Here is a 14,807-nt window from a genome sequence, read left to right as displayed (position 1 = left end):
TAGCCAATGCTGTGGCTTTGGTAGTATGTGCCAAGATCAGTGCTGTCTGATAGAACATTCTGCAATGATAGAAATATTCTGTATCTGATGTAATATGGCAGCCACTAGCCCCAAATGGCTATTGAGCACTTACAGGGTGGCTAGTGCAACTGAAGAATTGAATGTTCATTTTATTTAATTTAAATCTAAATATCCCCCCAAAAAGTTTTCTGTCTCATTTTAAATAGTCACAATCTGGCAATGGCTGCCATATGGGACATCACAAATCTAGACGCTTACTCTTTGACCTAGTAATTCTGTTTCTCAAGATCAATCCTAAAGAAATAACTGGAAATTTGGGCAGATTTTTATGTGCGGGGATCTTCAGTGAAGGGCTGTTTATGACAGCGGAAAACCAGAAATGCCATAAACGTTCAGCTGCGCCAGGGGATGAGCGAAGTGGATTGTTGAACAGGAGTAGCCATTCTGTGGCATGCCAGGAGGACATCAAAGCTGTCATAAAGAATGTCACTGAGAGGAGTAGTGATTTTGAGTAGACAGAGTTTACTAGGCATAGAAAAAAGGCTGGAAGGAAGCGCACTCAAAATAATGATCGTTGCTGGTGAGTTTATTTAAAAAGTTACCATTGAGCGGATTCTGACTCATGGCAGCCCCACGTGTGTGGAATAGAACTGCTCCATAGGGTTTTCAAGGCTGTGACCTTATCGACAGCAGATCACCAGGCCTTTCTTCCGAGGTGCCTCTGGGTGGACTCGAACCACCAACCTTTCTATTAGTAGTCAAGCACATAACCCTTTGCACCACCCAGGGACTCCTTGGTAAGTTTGTAGGGGCTTTTTTTCTTCTCTGTGTTACTGTACTTTTGGCAGGTTGCTGCACCGAGCATGGTCACTGCTTTATAATCAGAAGGAAAGCTAGTCTCCACGGTAAGACAGTTGTCCATCGCTTTGTCAGAGTGGCCCCTTCTCAGCCGTCCCCTCAGCTTCTGTTAATACAGCCAAGCAACAGCTTCAACCCAGAACAGTTAAAAAAAAAAAAAAATCAGTGGACTTTTTTAAGGGCCTCTAAACCTCCTGGGGAAGAAAGCCGTGTGCTCTGGTATTTCTGGAGGCGAACTGTGTCGTTAAGTGAATGAACATTACAGCCCCCCTTTCCCCGTTCCACCTGGACAGGCCCAGCCCTGCCCTGCATGGTCAGGCCCAGCCTTGACGAGGCTCAACGATCCTAGGCAAGCAAGAAGGCGGGTACAGCTGTGCCTGGCTCCCTGTAGGCTCAGCCACCAAGCCCCCTCCAACCGGGGAAATGGTGGGGGGGGGGGCTGCTGACCACAAGCTTTGTGCTCCCTGGGGCTTATTTGTGCTTTTCTAAACAAGTCGTGCTAATGTTGGCTTCCCCAGGGGAGAAACAGCCCACGTTTTTGGAAAAAAATAGGCTCTCTGAGTAAAAACATCCCAGCAGCTCAGCAGTGGGCGAAGGGAGGGGGCAAGGGATTGGCACGATGTATCCTAGGAGGGAGCCCAGAGTTCTGTCTTTTTCAGGGGTTCATAACACAGCCCCCCAGCATTGGTGGGCAGTAAATACCCCCTGTACTACATAAGTATTTCCGTGGGCTATTACCACCGAAAATCCATCAGCATGTCCAGTTGCTTTCCAGAATGTGCAGCATCCCTTTGGGGTGGGATTCTGGATGGTTCTGAAGCCCTGTAGGACCCCTTTCAGGCGGATGGGGAGCACCTTCCATGTCTGGCATCCCTGAGTTTTCCTGCCACACGCAGAAGCCGGCAGGGTTGGGAAGAAGATGAGGCCTTCCCACTCACAAGGAGTCACTCATTTGTATCTCATTTTCGAGTTATTATCGAGCCGCCGATTGTGCGGGTGTTTTGACAGCATCTGTCAGCAAGGTGCAAGCGGCTGCCATCGCCTCCGATTGGCTGAAGACACCTTTGGCAATGCGCTGAATAATGCTCAAGTCCACCCCCCCGCCCCCCACAAGAAGAGGGAGGAAGGGGGAACCAGGGGAGAAAGCAAACACAAGCCCAGGGAAAGGGAACTGGCAGCAGCAGCCACTCCAGGCCCGAGCTAGCCGGGGCAGGCCCCCCCCCCCCCCCCGCCGCCTCCCCAGTCATCACCAGCATCCTTCCAACTCCCACCAGTGAAGGCGGCTGGAAAAGATGCCAATTGCGTTTTGCATTTTATTTCATTTCTCTTACTTGAGGTTATGGGCGGGGGAGGAGGGGGAGAAGGAGGGGATCCATCCAAACAACCATTTAAGCTTGTCAAAGTCCATTTATTAAATTAGCGAGGTTACCACTCCCGGGCTCCCAGCTGCCGTGGTGCCTGCCCACCGGCCCCCAAAGCCAGAGGTAGATCTGGGGATGGTGGTGTCAGAGTGGGGAGGTGGGGGACACAAGACGTGCATCAGAGAACAGAGGCGCTCAGATCAAGTACGGCTTTTTTTTTTTTCTCCTCTGCTTGATTGAAGTGCAGAGAAATGCGTGTTTTTTCCCTCCTTCCTTGAAGAGGCTTCAAGATCCATGATATAAATCGTTCCACATGTGTTTCTTTCCCGGAGCGGTGCACGCAGGCAGACGAATAAATAATGCTTTGTCTTCACTGCCTTTTACCTAAAAAAAAAAAAAAACTGCCTTTTACCTAAGCAGTTTAAAATGCAGTCCTTTTTTTTTTTTTTTTTTTTTAAGTATAAAAAAAAATGTCAGCCACACCAGGAAGCAGATGTTTGGTGATAGAGCAGCAAGCCCACTTCTGGCTTAAAGTGAGGACGTGTGGGGCAGTCTCAATGCACCCTGGCTGCAGGGGAATGTCATCCTTGCGTGGCAGGCACGGGGACCTTGCACCATTCTTGTTGGCTGCCCGAAAAAATCCCCAGATCCACTCGGGCTTCCACGGTGGAGTTTCAGCTGCTGCAATCCGATTTGGGGCTAGGGTGGCGTAGGGTGTTGCAGGGGCACTCCCCCTGCACTCCTGTAGGTTTCTTTGCCTGTGGGTGCCAGAAGGAACCCTGGTGGCGTGGTGGTTAAGCGCTTGACTGCTAACCGAATGGTGGTTCGAACCCACCGTTGGCTCCACTTGAGAAAGCTGTGGCAGTGCTTCCGTGAGGATTACAGCCTTGAAAACCCTATGGGGCAGTTCTACTCTGTCCTATAGGGTCGCTATGAGTTGGAATCAACTCAACAGCAAGGGGTTTGGGTTTGGGGTGTTTTGTTGGTACCAGAGGCAAAGAGAGCATCTGTTTACCTGGAGCAGTGGTTCTCCACCTGGAGCAGTTTCACCCACCAGGGGACAGTGGGCAGGCCGTGTCTGGAGTCATTTTTGTTGTCACAGCTTGGAGGGTGCTAGTGGCACCTCTGGGTAAAAGCCAGGGATGCTGCTCAACACCCCACAGTGCACAGAGCAATCCCCACAACAAGGAACTATCCAGCCCCAAAAGTCAATAGTGCTGAGGTTGAGAAGTTCTGCTGTAGGGACCAAAGCAAAAACCAGACCGGTTGCTGTCAAGCAGATTCCGACTCACAGAGACCCTATAGGACAGAGTAGAACTGCCCTGTAGGGTTTCCAAGGCTGTCATCTTTACAGAAGCAGACTGCCACGTCTTTCTCCTGCAGAACAAGGGAGGAACCTTGTTTGCAGAAGAAACATCAGCAGTGCTGTGAATGCCCCGGTATCTCTAAACAGGGTGCTGCTGTTACTGCAGGACTCCCTGAGTGGCACCAACGGTTATGTGCTCAACTACTAACCAAAGACCTGGTGGTTCGAACTCACCCAGAGGCCCCTCGGAAGACAGACCTGGCAATCTTCCCAAAAGGTGACAGCCTTGAAAACCCTATGGAGCACAGTTCCACTCTGCAACACATGGGGCCACCACTCAACAGCAACTGGTATTGTCACCAGAGGGGCTGTCTCATGCGTTGTGGGGCATTTTTCATGTGTGGCAGCCACCCAGTAAATGCCAGTGACATCCCCAGTCATTGGGACAACCAGCAACAGCCCCCACAGATTCCCAAAGGCCTTCAGGGGGCAGTACCGCCTCTTAAGAGGCCAAGGTTTCCCCTTAAGAGGCACCCACTTTAATTGTTTTTATAGTGATGACTGCATGCCAAAGTCCAGGCTGAGTTCTCACACACCCCTTAAATATTTCGTCCTCATGACAGCCCCACAAATTAGATACTTTTCCCTCCGTTTCAGAGATAAGCAAAGTGAAGCTTCAAGAGGTATCATCCATTGCCTATAGCCAAGAAGCTGAAAAGACAGGATGTGGCACAATGGTTAAGTGCTCGGCTGCTAACCAAAAGGTCAGCAGTTCAAACCCACCCAACGGCTCCATGGGAGAAAGACCTGGCGATCTGTTCTGGTAAAGAGTACAGTCTAGAAAGCCCTATGGGACAATTCTGTTACATGGGGTCGCTATGAGTCAAGACTGACTCCACTGTACACAGTGACAACAAAACCCAGACCTGTTAGAGGCCAGAGTCTCTGCTGTTAACCACTCTGCCCATCACTGGACCTCTTGGAGCCTCAGTTTCCTCATCTGTTAAATGGGGGAAAGTGATGCCCATCTTCCCCCCTCATAGGTTTCTCCTGAGAATCTTAAAAGGGAATGCACATAAAAGGGCTTAAAAAATACGGAGAAGAGTGTAAATGTAAGGAGGGTGCAGTAGTTATTGTTCCTGCAAAGAGTCTAAAATCATGTGCCCAGTGAAGAGCTTTCTCCACGACCTTGTGCTGTTGGCTGAGTCAGTGTCCACCAGAATGTGAACTCAGGAGTTCAAGATTGAAAGCCAAACCAGAGCCCGGGGTGCAGCAGGCAAAGTGGCTGCAGAGCTTTGTCAGGTATCCTTTGGCTGATGTAATGCTGGCTACTTCAGGATTCTGCTCTTTGTTCTGTCATTAAACAGATGGGTTATATAATGGCGTTTCAAAGGGAATGTTTTCAAGGCATTGAGATTTTACAAGGAATGGCAGGACCTAGTGTCAAAGAACCTCCCTCCTCCCTCCGCCCCAAATCTCAGTCGAGCAAGGTTTTGGGCCCATGTCCGGGGGTGGGAGCAAGTGGCTTCATGCTCTGGGTTCCTTCCCTGTCTGTACGATGAGGGAATCAATCACAGTGATTCTAAACCAAACCGGTTGCCATGAAGTCACCTCCGACTCAGCAGCCCCACGTGGGCCAGAGCAGAGCTGTGCTCCACAGGGTTTCAGTGGCTGACTTTCCAGGACTAGGTCACCAGGCCTTTCTTCTGACGCACCTCCAGATGGGTTCAAACCACAACCCTTCAGTTAGTAGTCAAGCACCTGATCATTTGCGCTACCCAGGGACATGTTAAAACCCATAAGCACACACTGCTCCCTCTGGTTCCAGCCCACTGTTACAGAGTCTCCCCGTCCTCTCCCCCCATGTGTGTGTAGCTCCCTTCTCTGGCAGTGCAAAACCTGTCCCTGTTACCCACCACGTAAAACCTGCCTGTTACCTACCACTTACTGACTTCTTTACTCAGCCCCAGCATGCACTTAAAAGTAGTTTCAGAATAGCTAATCCATTGGTAAACTTTTAAAGCTCACTTTTATCTACCTTCCCCTCCCGTTTTTTTAATCACTATATGTACTCCTCGTAAAATATTTTCCTCTAAAGTATTAAAACACATGAAGACACTAGACTATAGGTTCCTCTGTAAACAATGACCTGCCTGCCTTTCCATCATATCCCCCAGTACCCAGCTCCATATCTGGCACGTTGTTGTTGTCGTTGTTGTTATTGTTGTTAGCTGCTGTCGAGTCAGCCCCGGCTTATGGTGACCCCGTTCACAGGGGAACAAAACGCTGCCTGGTCCTGCCCCATCTCCATGATCAGCTGTGGATCGGACCATTGTGATGCACAGGGTTTTCATTGGCTGCTTTTTGGAAGTAGGTCGCCAGGCCTTTCTTCCTGGCACATAATAGGTGCTCAGTACAAAATGAGTGAGTAAATAAATGCCAGAAACAGAAAAGCTGCGAGTAAGCCACCACTCAGAGGCATCAGTCGTTTTCCTAGGTCCTTTTCAAGCTGTAGTGGCTTTCAGATGGTGTTGACAACATAAGCCTGCCTTTACTCACTTCACATCTCATCCCAGGCACTTGTACATGTCATTAACAGCTTCATAAACCTCATTTTTTAATAGCTGCATAACATGCTATAAGGAGTCTTGATGGCCCAATGGTTAAGCAATCAGCTGCTAACCGAAAGATTGGCGGTTTGAACCTGCCCAGAGACTCTGCAAGAAAGGCCTGGCGATCTGCCTCTGTAAAACCATGAAAACCCTATGGAGCAATTCTGCTTTGTCACATGAGGTCACTATGAGTCAGAATCAACACACACGGGCATAACATTCTAGCTTATAAAAAAGGCAAACTCCCTGGAAGGCAGCTCTGGGAGGAGTGTCCACTTGGGTTTGTTGCGCCCAGTGAAAGGGGAAGGAGGTGGGTGCCATGAAAGCAGCACTTTTTAAGAGCACTGGCCAAGTATGTTTTGGGATTCAGGCTTGAGCTTCCTGGCTGCCCAGGGCTAGTGGGTGAGTGTGTGACTTCTCTTGTCTGACCCAAAAGAGCTGAGACTCAGAAACCAGACAGACCTGAGTTCAAATCTCAGCTCATCACTCATCAGTCATGTGGCCTTGGTCAAGTTACCTAACCTGGAGATGCCTTATTTCCTCTTGTGTAAGTGGGAAAAATAATCCCTCCTAACACCACTGAGAAATAATTGGTAATATAAAGAGGATGGATGTTCGTGGTTAGGAATCTGGGATCAGATATTGTTTGAACCCTGCACTGCCCTTGCCTTGATGTTTGACCTGGAGCAAGTTACTTAACCTCTTTGTGCCTCAGTTTCCTCATTTGTAAAATGGGGCTAATAATTAATAGAACCCGCCTTGTGCAGTTGCCATGATAAATCCCATATGCATCTTTGAACAGTGCCTGGCACATAGTAAGTTCTCAATAAAAATTAATGGCTGGCGTGGAAAACAGTTTGACAATCCTTCAAAAAGTTAAACATAGAGTTACCATATGACCCAGCAGTTCTATTCGTAGCTGTAGACGTAAAAGAATGGGAAGCAGGAACACAGATACGTGTACACCGATATCCTTTGCAGCATCATTCACAATAGCCAACAGATGGAAACAAGCTAAATGTCCATCAACAGAAAAACATAACAGGGACTATACATACAATGGCGTATTATTCAGCCATGAAAATGAAGTCGCAATACATGCTACACGTGTTAGTTTCCTTATCACTGCCGTAACTGAGTCCCACAATGTGGGTGGCTAAAAATGAAATTTATTGTCACACAGTCAGGATACCAGCAGGGCCTTGCTCTATCCTAAGGCTGTAGGGGAAGAGCCTTCCTCGTCTCTCCCAGCTTCTCGTAGCCCGAAGCGTTCCTTGGCTTGCAGCTGCAACATAACTCCATCTCTGCCTTCATCATCACCTGGCCACCTTCCCTCTGTGTGTTTCCGTGTGTCTCTTCTCCTCTGTTATAAGAATAGCACCCATATAGGATTAGAACCCACCCTACTCCAATATGACCTCATGTTAATGACCGATATCATCTTCAAAGACCCTATTTCCAAACAAGGGCACGTTAACAGGTACCAGGAATTGGAAACTTCAGCATATCTATTTGGGGGGTTACTTTTTTTTTTTTCAGTCCATACCAGGGAGGAAGCCAGTCAAAGGCTTTTTTTTTTTTTTTTTTTTAAACAAACTGTTGCTTTAAAGAAAGACACTCCGGGCTCTGGATGCAAAAGGAATGTAACTGGCATCCAGGGGAAGAGGCGGTTCGAAGTAGATATCCCTGTAGCCTTTCTCATCCTCGTGTTCCTCTCTCATAAAGGTAGTGAGGTCAGCCGTTCCCACCTGGCTCCTGGTTAAAAACCTCGCTCTTCAAGCCCTCCAGCCAGGGGCTGCCTCCAGCTACGGGAACTTAGATTACTTTTTGGAGGTGGGGACGTCCAGCCACACGACGCTTGTCCTCCTTCCTCCCTTCCCATGACAGATTGTTAAATTATTCCAAGGGAGCCAGAGCTCTGCAGCTAAATTGCCACGATGGCCGTATCATGGCAACTGTACCTGTCTCGAGTTCTATAACTTTCTCTTGCAGCTGCAGCCACCGAGAAACTTGGTTGAGAAAAGTCATTATCGGGGCCAGGCGGGGAATCCAAGGCAATAAGTGTTCCTGAGCTCCCTCCTGTCTCCCCAAACCCGTTGGAGCAGCGCCCCAGTTGGGGCCAGCCTTATGTGTATAAGGAGGCAAATTGGGGAGGGGCGGGGTGCTATTCAGCGTGCGACGTGGGCACCAGAACTCCAGCGGCATTTGCGAACTAAGGGAAATTCCAGGACAGCAGTGTTTTGGGGAGGGGGGCTAGGCAGAGAGGGGGTCTTTTGGGGTGTCTCTCTTTTTGCCTTCCTGATTTGAACGCTAATTCACTCATTTCGTGAATTATTGAGCACGTGATGGGGCTGTGGAGGACAGCTTTCTGCCCACGTGGAGCTGGCGTCGCTGTTAGTTGCCGTCGAGTCGGCGCCAGCTCACGGTGACCCTCTGTAAAGCAGAACGAAACGATGCCCAGAACTGCGCCGTCTTCCTGATCGTCAGTATGTTCGAATCCCCTGCTGTGGCTATTGTGTCAGTCCGTCTCATTGAGGGTTTCCCTCACCACGGGTGGAGGCGGTAAATCAAGTAATGCCAGAGTAAGGAGCCCCGGTGGCACAATAGTTAAGCACTCGGTTGCTCACCAAAAGGTTGGTGGTTCGGACCCTCGCAGTGGCTCCATGGGAGAACGACCTGGCGACCTACTCCCATAAAGATTACAGCCAAGAAATCCCATGGGGCAGTTGTACTCTGTCACATGGGGTCACTGTGAATCAAAAATTGACTCAACAGCACCTTACAACCACAAGAACAACAGTACCAGAGAGTGATCCATCCTATGCAGACTTGTTACAGGGTTAACGGGTAGATGGTGTCTGGGACGCGTAGCTCAGGTGGTCACAGAAGGCTTCCCTGAGGGGATGACTGTTGACATGTGTCTTGAGTGATGAGGAAGACCAAGGCCGGGGGAGCACCAGGTGCTCCCACCCTGAGTAGTTAGGGCTCCAAACCAATGGATCCCACCCGTTTGCACTTACAGCCGTCCTGCTTGCCAAAGGATTTGAAGCCGCTTGAAAGATGACCCTCATGCAACAAGATGCTTAAAACAAGGCTAAGAGAATAAGAGCCAGCATTTCTCTCAAGGTCCCAGCTGGAAATAGAATTCATTACACTGCTGTAAATACAGAGATTTCAATGGATCCTTACAGATGTGGGCAGGATTACGGAACCCAAAGGGACAGGCCACACACACCCAGAGACCAACAGCAGAAGGAGTCTGTCACCACAGGGGTGTCAGAGGTAGCAGATGAAAATACAAGCCACCCGGTTAAATGAGAATTTCAGATAAACAATGAGGATTTTTTAGCATAAGTATGTCCCATGCAATATTTGGACATTAAAAAAAAAAAAAAGCCTGTTGCCATTGAGTCGATTCTAACTCATAGCAACCCTGTAGGACAAAGTCAGACTGCCTCATAGGGTTTCTAAGGCTGTAATCTTTACTGCCACATCTTTCTCCCGAGGAGCAGCTGGTGGATTCAAACTGCAAACCTCTTGGTTACCAGCCAAGCACTCAACCACTGCGCCATCAGGGCTCCTCTGTTTGGAACACACTTATTCTGAACAGGAGCCCTGGTGGCATAGTGGTTAAGAGCTCATCTGCTAACCAAGAGGTTGTTGACAGTTTGAATCCACCAGCCACTCCTTGGAAACCCTATGGTGCAGTTCTACTCTGTTGTATAGGGTCGCTGTGAGTTGGAACCGACTGGACGACAGTGGGTTTGGTTTGGTATATATACATATGCATAAAAACTAGTTGCTGTTGAGTCTATTCCAACTCCTGGTGACCCATGTGTATCAGAGTGGAACTGCACTCTGTAAGATTTTCAGTGGCTGATTTTTTTTTTAAATAGATGGCCAGGCCTTTCTTCCAAGGCACCTTTGGGTGGACTCAAACTGCCAACCTTTCAGTTAGCAACCTAGCGCATTAACTATCTGTACCATTCAGAGACTGTTTACACGTATATATGACTTTCATAGAAAATACACATGGTTTAAAAGCTAAAGCAATAGAATGGTATGGAATAAATGGCAAGTCTCTATATTAATTCCATTCTCCCCAAAAGCAGAGCCTGAGAGAAGGACTTGTGTGCAGGCAGTTTATTTGGGAATCAGGGAGGGCAGGACAGGAAAGAAGAAGCCAGCACAAGGTGTGTTACTGAGGTGCCTGCTGTGGGCAGCAGGCCTCCATCCCGTGAGAAGGCCTTCCAGAATCCTCGGCCCGAGCCCCTGTGCCCTGCTGGCCCAGGCTTGCCCCCAGGCATTATCTGCCCTGCACTTTGGGTTGAACAAGCTCTTAGGGTGTTGGAGAGGCCCTGGGACACAATAGGTGGCCGCCAAGGATGGGACACCCACAGGGAGAGGGAGTCTGAGCTCTCGAGAGACTGCCCACCTCAGCTATAGCTGAAGTCAATCAGAGAGGGGCCGGAGCGCTGCTATGTCTGCTCCCCAGAGATGACCACTGTGGGTGGGTTCTTGTGTTCAGTCCAGAAATAATATTCTGAGCGCGCACACACACACACCCTTGCATACATACAGGCAGTCCCCAGATTACGAATGTCCAATTTATGGACAACCCGTACTGAAGAATGGACTGCCGTAAAGCTTATTATATTAAAACTTTGAGTTAAATGCAATGGTTCGTAGTAACTTTGTGACACTCATGAAAACATTGCACGGTTTGGAGGTGTTTTACATGCATAGAAAAGTAAAATATATACTATATGCTAAGACAAGCATGTGACTAGCTGACGCAAAATAAGAACCGTATATACCTGTTCCAGAAACCCAGGTGGTGCAGGCAGTTTGAATCCACCAGGCACGCCTTGGAAACTCTATGGGGCTGTTATACTCTGTCCTATAGGGTCACTATGAGTTGGAATCAACTCAACGGCAGTGGGTTTGGTTTGGTATCTGTTTCAACTTACCTACAAATTCAACTTAAAGACAGACTTAGGAATGGATGTTGTTTGTAACCCGGGGCTGCCTGTATCTTTCTTTTTTTTTTTTTTAAACTCTTTGGCACCTGGCTTTTTTTTTTTTTTTTTCCTCCACTTGATTTCGTATTTTAGCAATCATCCCATTTGGGGAGCAATTTCTAATGTGGCCTCACGTCATACGTGACCTGTTTTCTCTAGTCTGCGTGCTGAGGTATGTGTCTTGTCTGGGGAGGTGCATGTGGCAGTTGGGGGGGCTCCCCCCTCCTCCCACTCCTCCCAGCCCTACTCACCGCACTGTCTCTCCATCTTTTTAAACATTTCATTTCCCCCTTCCTTCTCCACACCGTGTTTTCCAACTCACAGGCAGGGTGATGAGGTTGGTTTCCCTTCTCCCATAGCTGCAGAGAAAAGCTGGTGGAAATAGGGGTGCGGGGCTACTGTGTCAGTGCCAGGCTCTGCCATCCTCCATGGCAAGCCCCCTGGCACCAGGTCCTCATTAAGGTCCCTCATGTATGTGATACCTGGGGATGGTGGGTGAGGGAGAGGCCTAATTATGTTTTCTGAAACCCTCCCTGCTTACTAATCGATTTGGATCTTCTCTTGGCCTCTAACAAGTGCCCCCGGAAACACCTCATTAAGGAAAACAAGTAATCGAGAAAGTAAGGAAGCAGACACCTGGCTTTCCTAGTGATGTGACACGTCGTAGAAGTTGTCGGGAGGAGGCCCTGAGCCAGGAAAACACTGACAATTTGATACCTCGGAGTGAAGAGGGGCTGGGGTAGGGATGCGCTTGGTCTAAAACAGGTGTTGCAAACTTTCTGGAAAGAGCCAGAGAGTAAATCTTTTCAGCCTTGTGGGCCATATAGTCTCTGTCACAACTATTCAGCTCTGCCGTTGTAGCTCAAAAGCAGCCATACACAATGCATAACGAATGGAGGGGCTGTGTTCCAATAAAACTTTATTTACCCAAACAGGTGGAGGGCCAGATATGGCCCATGGGCTGTAGTTTGCCAACCCCTGGTCTAAAAGAAACAGTCATTTTTTCCTTCTTGTCACTTTTTTCCTTTTTTGTCCTTAACCAGTTGTTGTCGAGTCAACTCATGGCAACCTATGCATGTCAGAGTAGAACTGTGCTCCATAGGCTTTTCATTGGGCTAATTTTTTGCAAGTAGATGCCAGGCCTTTCTTCCAAGGCGCCTCTGGGTGGTCTTGAACTGCCAACCTTTCAGTTAGCAGCCAAGCATGTTAACTGTTTATACCACCCAGGCATTCTTTTTCCTTATTATCACTTAAAATGGGAATAGCTATCCCAGTGCTAAAGGGCATCACAGAGCAGGTACTGGATCTCACTCAACCACACATTCCAAACACCTTGCAAAGTACCTGGCACATAGTAGGTATTTCATAACTGCATGTGAAACTAAACCAAACTTACCTTCTGGAGACTGATGTACTTGAGCTCTGCTCTGAGAGGCTGCTGGTCTTTGAAGTTCTGTTTTTATGCATTTCATCTGCTTTCGTTGCTCTCAGCTCATAGCCATCCTCCTTTCTCCCCTAAACGCTTCCTTGGTTATACCTGCGTTGTGAGGATAGGATAGATATGCTCAGGTAACACATAGCCCCGAAACAGCAGGTTAACACAACCACAGCTTATTTCTCCTCTACGTGTATGTCCAGTGGGGGGCAGTGGGGAATCTGCTCCACAGGTTCATCCAGGTCCCCAGGCAGAGGGAGGCTCCACCCAGCCCCTGGTTTCAGGGTTCTACCCAGCAGGGGCAGAGAGAGCTGGAGGGCAGTGCTCAGACCTGGAAGTGACGAGTGTCCCTTCTGATCACAGTTCACGTTTCAGTCTTGCGCCAATCTGGTCACATGGCTCTACCTAGCTCTGCCTACCTGGAGGGGAGCCGTGGGTATTTGGTGAGCAGGTAACTGCTCTGCCACAGTAAACTGACCCCCACTTCACACCACCAGTACACTATCCAGAACCATTCCTGGGACACCGCAGTTCCAGCCTGTGGACTTTTCTGCTTCGTGGTCACCAAAGGGCACTGGTATAGCAGAAGGGCTCTTCCCCTCAATGGGAACCTGTTTCAAGTGAGATCTCTTCCCACGATTCCACTGTACAAACCACACCTCAGCGGAGCGGCTCTATTTCGAGTTGGAGAGGCTGAGAGAGACAGAGCACCCCCATGGCCACAGGACAGCCTACTAGGGGAGTGAGAGATGGGTCTGTGGGGTTCCAGGCCCTTCCTTCTTCTACCATCAGTTGGCCTTTTGAAGGTAGGCAGGGACAGCTACCATCACCTTTCTCAGCCCCCCATTTCCTCAGCCCATAAAATGGGGCTCCTGGTCCTTACACCTCACTGGCTGGTTCTGAGGACCAGGAGAGAAGACAAACGTCAGAACCTTCATACAAAAAAAGAAACCAAACCTGTTGCTGTCGAGTCAATTCCAGCTCATACCGACCCTGTAGAACAGAGTAGAACTGCCCCATAGGGTTTCCAAGGAGCGGCTGGTGGATTTGAACGGCTGACTGTTTTGGTTAGCAGCCAAGCTCTTAACCACTGTGCCACCAGGGCTCCCAGAACCTTCATAAGGAGGGTTATTCTTACCCCGACCCAAGCACCCTCCCTGCATTCATTCCCTTATTCATTTGTTCCTTTCACTCTTTATTGAGTGCTCACCGTGGGTCCAGTGCTGCTTTAAATGCTTCCTACGTATTATCTCATGTAATCCTTACCTCAGCTCTGTTGGGTGTGGGCACCGTCATCCCCATTGTACAGATGAGCAAGCTGAGGCAGAGAGCAGGAGAGAGGCGTGTAAGCAGCAGAGGCAGCTGGACTCCCAAACTTGCGACACCATCTGTGCCCCCAAACTATTAATCTCTCCAGTTTTGAGTGAGGGCCGTACCCGCTGTCAAAAAGTGGCTCCCTCCTGAGTGGGAGAAAAACCACATCCGATCCAGATAGAATTTTCATTTCACTGGGGGCTTGAATCCAAGTCTAGTTTTAATTATCTCTTGCCCTGCCCCATGAGGGCGTGAAAACCTTTGATTATTTTTCTCTAACAATAACTCCTCACCCGTCCCCACCTCAAAGCACACGTCGCCACAGGCCTGCTGGAATAGTCACCGCGGAAAAAGCCGTGGCCACACTTCCACGTCTTCCAATTGGAACGGAGAAGGGTGGGTGGGGAGGCGAGGACGGCAGAGGTGTGGTCGAGATTCGCACAAACAGCCTCTCTCCTGCGTGGAGAGGCAGAGGGAAGATAAAGCACGTCCCGGCCTTTGTGCTTTTCCAGAGACACGATAATTTCCATCTCCCTTTTTTTTTTTTCCGTGAGAAGGAAAGACGACTCCCCCTCAAAGTGCACACCAAGATATCATAGGCAGGACTCTCCCTGGCTGTTATACTCATAAGCCTTGAGCTCAGGCCCTCTCCATTTTCCCAGTAGCTGCCGGGAACCAACCCTCTCAAACCCATTCCTCTCTGTCCCTGACCCTAGACCACAGGCAGACCCGAGTCGGATCCCTCTGGATGTCCGCTTTTCATGGGCCACCCAGTCCCCACCTCCCTCTCCTCCTGTAATTGACTCGGGCTCCGTGTTGGTGTATTTGGCCCCAAACAAATGGTCTCCCTCACAAATCCATTTCGGCCTTTCCCTGCAT

General features: G+C 49.1%; 1 protein-coding gene across 4 annotated transcripts in view; it reads left to right on the top strand.

Moving 5' to 3' along the window:
* RBM19 (RNA binding motif protein 19) overlaps window positions 1–14,807 on the top strand; it is a 161,062-nt gene that overhangs the window by 76,799 nt on the left and 69,456 nt on the right. The window lies entirely within an intron of this gene.

This window comes from Loxodonta africana, chromosome 19 (assembly GCF_030014295.1).
Source record: "Loxodonta africana isolate mLoxAfr1 chromosome 19, mLoxAfr1.hap2, whole genome shotgun sequence".
Taxonomy (NCBI): Eukaryota; Metazoa; Chordata; class Mammalia; order Proboscidea; family Elephantidae; genus Loxodonta; species Loxodonta africana.
This window is presented reverse-complemented; position numbering and strand designations above follow the sequence as displayed.